Below are 8,834 nucleotides of genomic sequence, written 5' to 3' on the forward strand. Positions count from 1 at the left end.
GTGTCTTTAATTTCCTTCACTCTTCTATCCTCCGGACACAGAAAGAGCAACAGGTGCATCTTAAATGGCTACTCACGAGTTTTAAGACCTCAGTCATTACTGAACAAAGTAAGGTGCAAAGGGTTGTCTTTGTGTTATGTGGTGTTATAACTGTGTTATGCCAATTGACCTTGATGGACCCCTAGCTCATGGTCCTGAACCCTCAGACCTAGCCATTCATTCATTCGAGGGGTGTTTGGCTATGTCTAAGAATGGTGCATACCTTTGGTTATGCCTTGAGCTGCCAACCATGAGGTTAGCAGTTTGAAACCGCCAGCCACTCTGCAGGAGAAAGATGAGGCTTTCCACTCCCATAAAGAGTTACAGTTTTGCAAGTAGAAAGAAAATGTTTTGCAAATGATGATGGCAACATGTGTACAAATGTGCTTGACACAATGGATGTATATATGTTGTAAGATCCCCCAATAAAAGGATTTTAAAAAGAGAGAGAGAGAGAGTGTGTAACAGTTTTGGAATCTCAGCAACAGTTTTACCCTGTCTTAGAGGGTCGCCATGAGTCACCGAAGTTTTTTGTTTTGATTTTTGCCCCCTATATTCCGTACCACATCCATGAATGTATGTGCAGCATAATTCCATTTTCCCACAAATTTTTTAAAGCCTACCATGTATATATGTGAGTCTACTTCCACGTAACACTATCCAGCTGGATGGGAAGTGCAGGGAGAATTTCTCCCTCCTGTATTTAGAAGATGGCTCTCATTTATTTCACTTCTCCTAAAGACATTGCTCATATTTATTTCAGGGAAGTATAGAAAATATTTTAAGAAACGTTTGATCTCTTTTTCAAAGTGGTTGTACAATTTTTTTCCAACCAGAAATAGGTGAGAGTTCTAGTTTCTCTACATCCTCGTAGCGTTTCATATGTAAGGAAATGATAAAGAAAATATGCATTTAAAATGTACATATTTTTACCTGCACATTGTTGCAGCCATGTACTTCAGTGTCTTCAAGACTTTGGGCTACAATTTTACTCTGAATAATCAAAAAGTATCGATAGCAATTGCTGAAAAGGAAATTGCATTGATTACGGAGAGGGCTGCACAGTTGATTATTGTCATTGTTTTCAACAAGTTGTAGCCCTGTAAAAAGTGGAAGTGAGAAAAGTCATGTGATAGATGTATTTACAACAACAACAACAAAAGAATAACTGCTGATATACAACGAAACAGCTCATGGGTTTTGTTTCTTCCTCTGCTTTTTGGAGGTTTGGTTAGGGCATCCCAGTTAATTTGGCCTAATCTTGGCTTGGGGCTTCTGTTCTACCTCTTAGTTCATTGTCTTATGCCTGGCATCTCAAGAGCCTGCAAACAGTCACTCAAGGCAGAACAATGGGTCTTTATTCGCCTGGAACAATAAGGATGAAGAAGACTCAGGAACAGCAGGATTTGGAATGTGTGGCTAATTAATCCCATGACCAACTGCTTCCTTTGCCATGCTATCCAAAGAACTGGCTGGTGTCTGGCTACCATTACAAATATTTTGATGAACAGTTCTATAAAAGAATCCTGATTAAAAGGGAGGAAATGCCGAACAGAATTTTGAACTTTCAACTCCAGACTTTCCGGCGTCATGGGAGATGGATGACACTCTAAAACTATTGCCCTAGAGGACAGACTACGCCCAATGATGCACACAGCATACCAACATAAAGAAGGGGGACCGAGAGGGGGATCGACAAGGTATTGGGAGGGAGTGGGGAGCAGGGTGCTAGTCCACCCACGGGGAGGATATTGTTTGTGTCTCCACAGGAAAAGCAGTGTGGGTGCAGACACCATCATGGCGAGCCAAGCTTTGAGAGCAATGTAACGGCATGGAGCAACCCGTTAAACAGAGAAGACTCCTGGCTGGCCCTAATCTGAGCTATGCTGAACCCTCCCTAGAAAGTTCATCACTTAAGCTACAGGCTGTGGAGAAGGGCGGTGCATCCTGCCCACATGAGAGAAAACTAAGAAAGAAAATGAGTGAGGGACTTGACCCCACTCTGGCACACCACGTCCTCAGGGCGACATCCCTGCTCAGAGCAGCTAAAGCAGAGTGGCCTGTAGGGCAGACAACAGCTCGAGACATGATGCCACCGTAGGGGAGTATACAGCTACAAAGGACAATATTGGGAACATAGCAGGGGGAGTGAGCCTGGTCTGGCCCCCTCCCCAGTGGGGTGGAACAAGAATGGAATATAACAGACCAACAATGGGAGCTAAGTCATGAAGCTCCAGAGGATCCCTGAAAATAGACTTCAGACTCAGAGGGAAGTGCCCAGAGCCCCACCGGACCAGGTGGGAGATAGTCAAAAAGGCCAGCGGACTGTCCAGGAACTATGTATAGGTTTGTTTGTTTTCTTTCTCTCTTTATTGTTGTTGTTGGTTGGTGTTTGGGCTTCATTGGTTCTGTTTTGTCTATCTATATAAGATGGGCATGAGAAGCAAGCCCGAGGAGAAAGAAATGGGACCAACAGTTCCCGAGGGACTTGGTGGGAGGAGGAGGTGGGGGAAGGGAGCAGCGAACAAACAAAGTTACAGACAGGGGATCAACTAGGGATCTAAAATCAGTGGTGAGCAGAGAGTAGAAATCCTAGTGGTGGTGGAGCAGCTGTAATCTAGGGGGAGGAATTACTGAGAAGCAAACAAGGGGTGAGTATGATAGTGGGACAGGAGGAAGGTGAAAGGAAACAGAGGAAAGAACTAGGAAGTGAGACTATTTATAGAGGTATAAACATAGAGGTGTACTTATGTAAATATATTAATGCATAACAATAAAGGCATTGGCCTGTGTACATATGTTTATATGGCTATACATTGAGGCAGTGGATGGACTCTGGGGCTCTACTTAACTATTCCCTCTACACAAGGACATTTTGTTATAATAATGTGGCATTGGGTGATGCCCATCACCTTGACACAATTGCTGAAGACAAACGTGTGCATAAACAAATGTGGTGAAGAAATAAGATGATGCCTGGCTACTAAAAGATATAACATCTGCGGTCTTAAAAGCTTAAAGCCCAACAGGGGACCACCTCACAGGAAAGCAACAAAGCCCACATGGAAGAAGCACCCCAGCAGGTGTGATCATGAGGTGTCGATGGGAACAGGCATCAGAATTCCAAAGCCATACGACCTCATCGAGGTGATGGAGAGGTCAAGCCAGAGACCAAGAGCCCACCCGTGGATAACTGGATGCCCCTGCGCAGAGGAGAAAATGCATCCAGGAGGCAGTTCAGCACACTCCTCTCGTTCTTTCTTCTTTCCTCCCCCCACTATTATGATCTCAGTCCAATCTGGAAATCCCCACTAGACCAGTGTACAGACAGTGGCACAGACGAGAGATTCTAACATACGAATTCAGGAAAAACAACCCCCCTCAGAAACAGTAATGGGAGCAACGATTCCAAGAGGATAGGGAAGGGAAGGGGGAGAAAATGAGGGGAGGGGGAATAGATAGCAATCAATGATGGTGGAATAACCCCCCACCCCCAAGGGGGACGAATACCAGGACAGTAGGTGAAGGGATAGAATGGGTGGTGTAATATGTGTATAAATAATAATAACAATGCATAATATATTAAGGGTTTGCAGGGGTGGCAGGGTGGGGGGAGGGGAAAAAGAGGAGCTGATACCAAAGGGCTAAAGAAGAAAGATAATGTTTAGAAATTGCTGATGGCAACAATTGTACATGTCCACTTGAGATAACAGATGTGCTTGTTACAATACATGTAAGAGTCCCCAATAAAATGATTTGTTTAAAATTAAATTAAATTTAAATTTTAAAAATAACATAAAACAAAAAGCAAACTTAAAAAATAAATAAATAAAATCATTGCTTAAAGTAAAAATAAAACCCTGCACAACTTGTTCAAACCAAATATTAGTTTAGCTTAACTAGTAAAAAATAAAGGAGCCTTGGTGGCATACTGATTACCCCTTGAGCTATTCACTGCATAGATGAAACTATTCTCATAAAGAGTTATAGTCTTGGGAACCCACAGGGGCTGTTCTACTCTGTCCTGATAGAGTGACTATGAGTTGAGTTGGAACTGTGAGCTTTCAGTGAAAATAACTGCAACATGCATCCTTCCCTATGGGGTCAGGGTGACAGTAGCAATTCAGAAGATGAGCTAGGAATCTTAGGGGGTCATGAGTGCATGTAAATTTGGGATGGAACCATTCCTAAAAGGAGGGTCTGAAGGGCTGCACAAATCATCAAAGCATGTCATCATGTCACGGAATTGCACACAACAAAGGTAGAAACGATTTAACGGGTGCAAGGGTTGCTATGTATATTCTCAAGAGCGACACAAGGACTTGTTTAGGAAAGATAAGAAGCTGCACGGGAGACTTCTTCTCTGACACCCAGGACAGCACGAGTCAGAATCAACTGCAGGGGGCTAAGGGTTTGTTATTCTTGTTGGTTTTGATTTTCAAAAACCCAGAGAAAAGAAAGGCAATAGGCAAAAGGCATATTTGGAACAGAATTTTGACATCATTATTACTTTGGTCTACCATGTCCATAAAATACCTGGGTCCACGAAAAAAATCTCGGAACATCAGGATTTGTAAATATTCAGTGCTGCTGTTCCAGTTCGTTTAGAATTCGAGAAGATGTGTGGTGCTTCTTTCTAAAATCCATTAATTCAATCAAGACCGAAAGAGAGAAAAGAGAACTAGTATCAAGAAGGATAACATTTTGTGGAGTAAAGGAGATAACCTTTGTATCACAGCAGTTCTCAACCTGTGGGTCGCCACCCCTTTGGGAGTCAAACACCTAAGACCATCAGAAAGCACATCTGTCCAATGGTCTTAAGAGCCAGGACATCGCTCCCCTATCCGTCTCCAGGCGGGTCACCCACATGCGGATACGCCCTCATACGAGTACCCAGCATGAAGACTGTGTGACCCATGCTACACCATGCTTCAAGACATTTCATTGATTTGTCATTAGCAATAAATATTTCACAATATATAAGGACATATTGTTTTTGTGATTTATCACTATGTTTTCATTATGTTCAATTTGTAACGATGAAAATACATCCTGCCTATCAGATATTTGCATTACAATTCATAACAGTAGCAGAATTACATTTATGAAGTAGCAATGAAAATAATTTTGTGGTTGGCGGTCCCCGCAACATGAGGCACTGCATGAAAGGGTCGCAGCATGAGGAAGGTTGAGCGCCGCTGCATCAGAGATAGTCTGAGTGCAGATGCAGCTTGGGTTTGCATCCCTTCTTAGGTTAGCAGAGCTCTTTATCAAGGAGACGATAATCCTTTCCATCCCACCCTACAGCTGGCGAGGCAGAAATACGAGCTAGCTAATGACATCAGAACCAGAACACTGCTGCAGAGCCGGTTTCTAACAGTCATTGGCCAAAAAGACACTGCTCCATCTACACATGGTGAGCATGTGTACTTTTTAACCACTGTGAAAGTGCTGGTGGTTGACAGTATATTCTGTTTTAAAGAAGAGCTTATATGCAAAATCAAAGCGATATGGGTTTCAGATCTCATCCTTGCCAATTACTAGCTGTGGCTTGACACCAAAATAAGAAGATGACAACCCCATTGTTGTCAAATCAATTCCAACTCTTGGCAATGCCGAGTGTGACAGAGTAGACCCCTCCATAAGGGTTGCCCGGATGTTATTTTCTTAGTTGAATTACTTCTAGGTGGATTTGAACTGTTATCCTTTATTTCTTTATTAGTAGAAAGAGGGCAATCTTATCAAGCTCATGCAATTTTTATAAGTGTGGTAGTTACATAATCTGGTGTCAACTTGTGAATGGGTGGGGGTTAGCCTGTCAATCAGGATTGATGTTGGACATATGGGCTAATGGGTTAATGTTGGACTTGTGGGTTTGGGCAGCACTGGGTTGGGATGTTTTCTTGATGCACACTTAACTTTTGTATAAAACTCTCTCTTATACATGAGTTTCTGTGGATTTGTGTCGCTGAAGTACCCAGACTAACACAAATGGTGACTAAAAGGTTTTCAGGAACCACATCAGTCTTTATCCCTCCAGTCAGCCTGGTCTTTTTTATTTCCATGAACTTTTTGAAGCTCCCATGTACAGTCATGCAGCAGAAGTAATACCTAACAATAATTTATAAGTAGTAAGTAGGTAAATATATATTCTAAATAAACGAGGGAAGTCCTACAGGAGTACACCTGTATACACACATTAGTATGGCTGTGTATGTTTCTTTTTTAACAGTTTTATTGGCATATAATTCACATAGCAGACACTTCAATAATTCAATCATTCACTCATATCAAGGAGAGTTGTACAATCGTTACCATATCAATTTTAGAACACACACACACCCATGGTTAAATCGCCTTTAAAATGAGTTGTGCAATCATAGTTGGTTCTAGTGCTCTTCCTATTCCATCTTCATTTCCCACTCCTGAAACCCCCCTTTCCTACCTATCACCCCACCCCTGCATCCCCTATCATCCCCTGGATCCGTTATTATCACTAGGCATCCACTCCTCCTGTGGGTCACAAATTGGGAAACCCCACAAAAGCAATAAAAATCAAATTCGAAATAAGACGGTAAGGATACAATAATAATAATAACATAAAGACCAAAATACAAATAATGAGTAAGAAAGAAAAGACCCTCATCAACATTCCAAAAGCCAGGGAATAAATGGCTGTCATGGAACAAGTAAGAGATACTTTCCCACGGAACCAACTCAGGTTGGGTCTATAGCAGTGGTTCTCAACCTTCCTAATCCCTTGACCCTTTAATACAGTCTCTCATGTTGTGGTGACCCCCCAACCATAAAATTATTTTTGTTGCTATTTCATAACTGTAATTTTGCTACTGTTATGATTTGGGTGACACCTGTGAAAGGGTCATTCGGCCCCCAAAGGCATCACAACCCCCAAGTTGAGAGCCATTGGTCTATAGGGCGGTCATCTGGCCGAGTATCAAGCTTGATTCAGCATATTCAGTATTACAATAGTCCCTGCCTCACGGCAGAACTGCTTAAGACTCTTGTCTGTGGCTGGAGTGGATCTGCCAGCGGATCTGCCAGTCTGACAGATGCTCTGCAGATGGGTTTTGGGTCCCCACTGTCCTCCATAGCCTTCTGGCGTTCTACAAATTGGGTGTCCATAACCTTAGCTCTGATACTTTTCCTTTCACCATATTAGTATGTTTTCCCTCATAGTTGAATGTTTAGTCGTCATCTTTGGATCACACAAGCTGGTGTACTTCTTCCGTGTGGACTTAGCTGACTCCTTGCTCAGATAGCTGCTGGTCTGAACACAAGCCTTTAAGACTTAGGATAGTTAGGTTTATTGTGCCAACTAGGCTTCCATAGGGACACGTCAGCGGGGTTTAATCAGGTTGCAGCTAGTTTGGAGGGCAACAAGATAAATGCTTTCTAAGGCCAGCCCCTTTCCCTCTTTCTCCCTGGTGATTGGGCTAGTCCTTTGCCTCAACTGTCACTGCACTAGATGTCGTGGCTCCTTGATCTCCAGAGCTTGAGGTTTCAACACCTGCTTCGCTACACTTCTTGAGGATCCAGCAGGACCACTTAACTACGTTCCTGTGATACTGGCCTCCGCTATGCCTCACTTTCTCATCGTCCTGTCCTTGCTGTCCCATCCTGCTTGTCTTGCCTCAGGGCAGACTTCACTGTCTGCTTCCTTGACCAGCAGCCCATGTGAGTTGAAGGACCTTCAGTATATTAACTGTTCCATGAAAGTGAGTTGAACTGAGCCCTCTGTACTGCTGTTTGGACTAATTAACTATGATATAATATAATATATATTACATATATATAAACCTGTATGTGTATGTGTGTGTGTGTGTCATCATAAGTGTCCTAGTTTTGTTTCTCTAGAGAACCCTGGCTAACACAAGGCCCCAGACACTATTCTAATTGAGAGCTGGGCACCATCTATTTTCTTCACCACACTTTGCTGTAGGGCCCTTCTCTTCTGTGATCCTTTTATGAAGGCGCATATAAAGCAAGGCCATGTGATCAGAACTAAGTGTTCTTGAATTGGGGCTAGAGTTAAGTGGGAGCCCAGACTCCATCTGCTTTTCCATGGGGTTTGCACGTCTCAGGTTTACTTTGGCGGTCATCATATGACAAGATCACAACCCTATAACAATAACTGCATCTATAGCAGCCATAAGCTAATCAGCAGCCAAACAATCAGAACACACACACCCAAAAAGAAAAGAAAAGAAAAAAACTCACAAAAAAGCAAGCTCCATCCCTGCTCCCCTGTGCTCAGCTGTGGCAGGGGGCTTGAGGCAGGACGTACAGTAATCCCCCTCTCAGTTTAGGAGGGCTGTCCTAAGCACAGGCTGACTCTTAAAGGCCCAAAAGGACATTAAAAAAAAAGAAAGAAAGAAAAGCAAGCTACAAGCAGGAAAGCGGAAACCCATATAAACAAAGAAGTACAGCGTTGTCAAAACACACCTGGGGTATATATGCCGACCGCACTATCATCATCATCAATTTCCCCAGTGACACAGCACTCGAAATACTGTCGGTATGAAAAGTCCATGGCAAAACACAATTCATGAAGATAATATGCTACATCCCAGTGGCGTCAGGGGTTTGAAAAACTTTCAAGTTGCCTTCTAAGAGGCAGCTATTGGTCTCTTCCCACCTGAAGCATAAGAAAATGAAGAAAAATGAAAACTCAAGGAAGCAATGAATCCAAAGAGCTAATGGCCCACATGGACCACAGCCTCGTCTGACCTGAGACCCAAAGAACTAGATAGTGCCAGGCTACTACTGTTAACCAC

The 8,834-nt window shown here is 42.9% G+C and overlaps 1 non-coding gene across 1 annotated transcript; it reads left to right on the top strand.

The window, feature by feature from the left end:
* Positions 1-8,285: 8,285 nt before the first annotated feature.
* On the top strand, positions 8,286-8,415 carry LOC115871243. The gene has a single exon (XR_004047193.1). It is a non-coding gene; the product is annotated as a small Cajal body-specific RNA 11 (non-coding RNA).
* Positions 8,416-8,834: the final 419 nt, after the last annotated feature.

The sequence above is a fragment of the Echinops telfairi genome, unplaced genomic scaffold (genome assembly GCF_000313985.2).
Source record: "Echinops telfairi isolate 266 unplaced genomic scaffold, ASM31398v2 ScPeMD7_4048;HRSCAF=4782, whole genome shotgun sequence".
Taxonomy (NCBI): domain Eukaryota; kingdom Metazoa; phylum Chordata; class Mammalia; order Afrosoricida; family Tenrecidae; genus Echinops; species Echinops telfairi.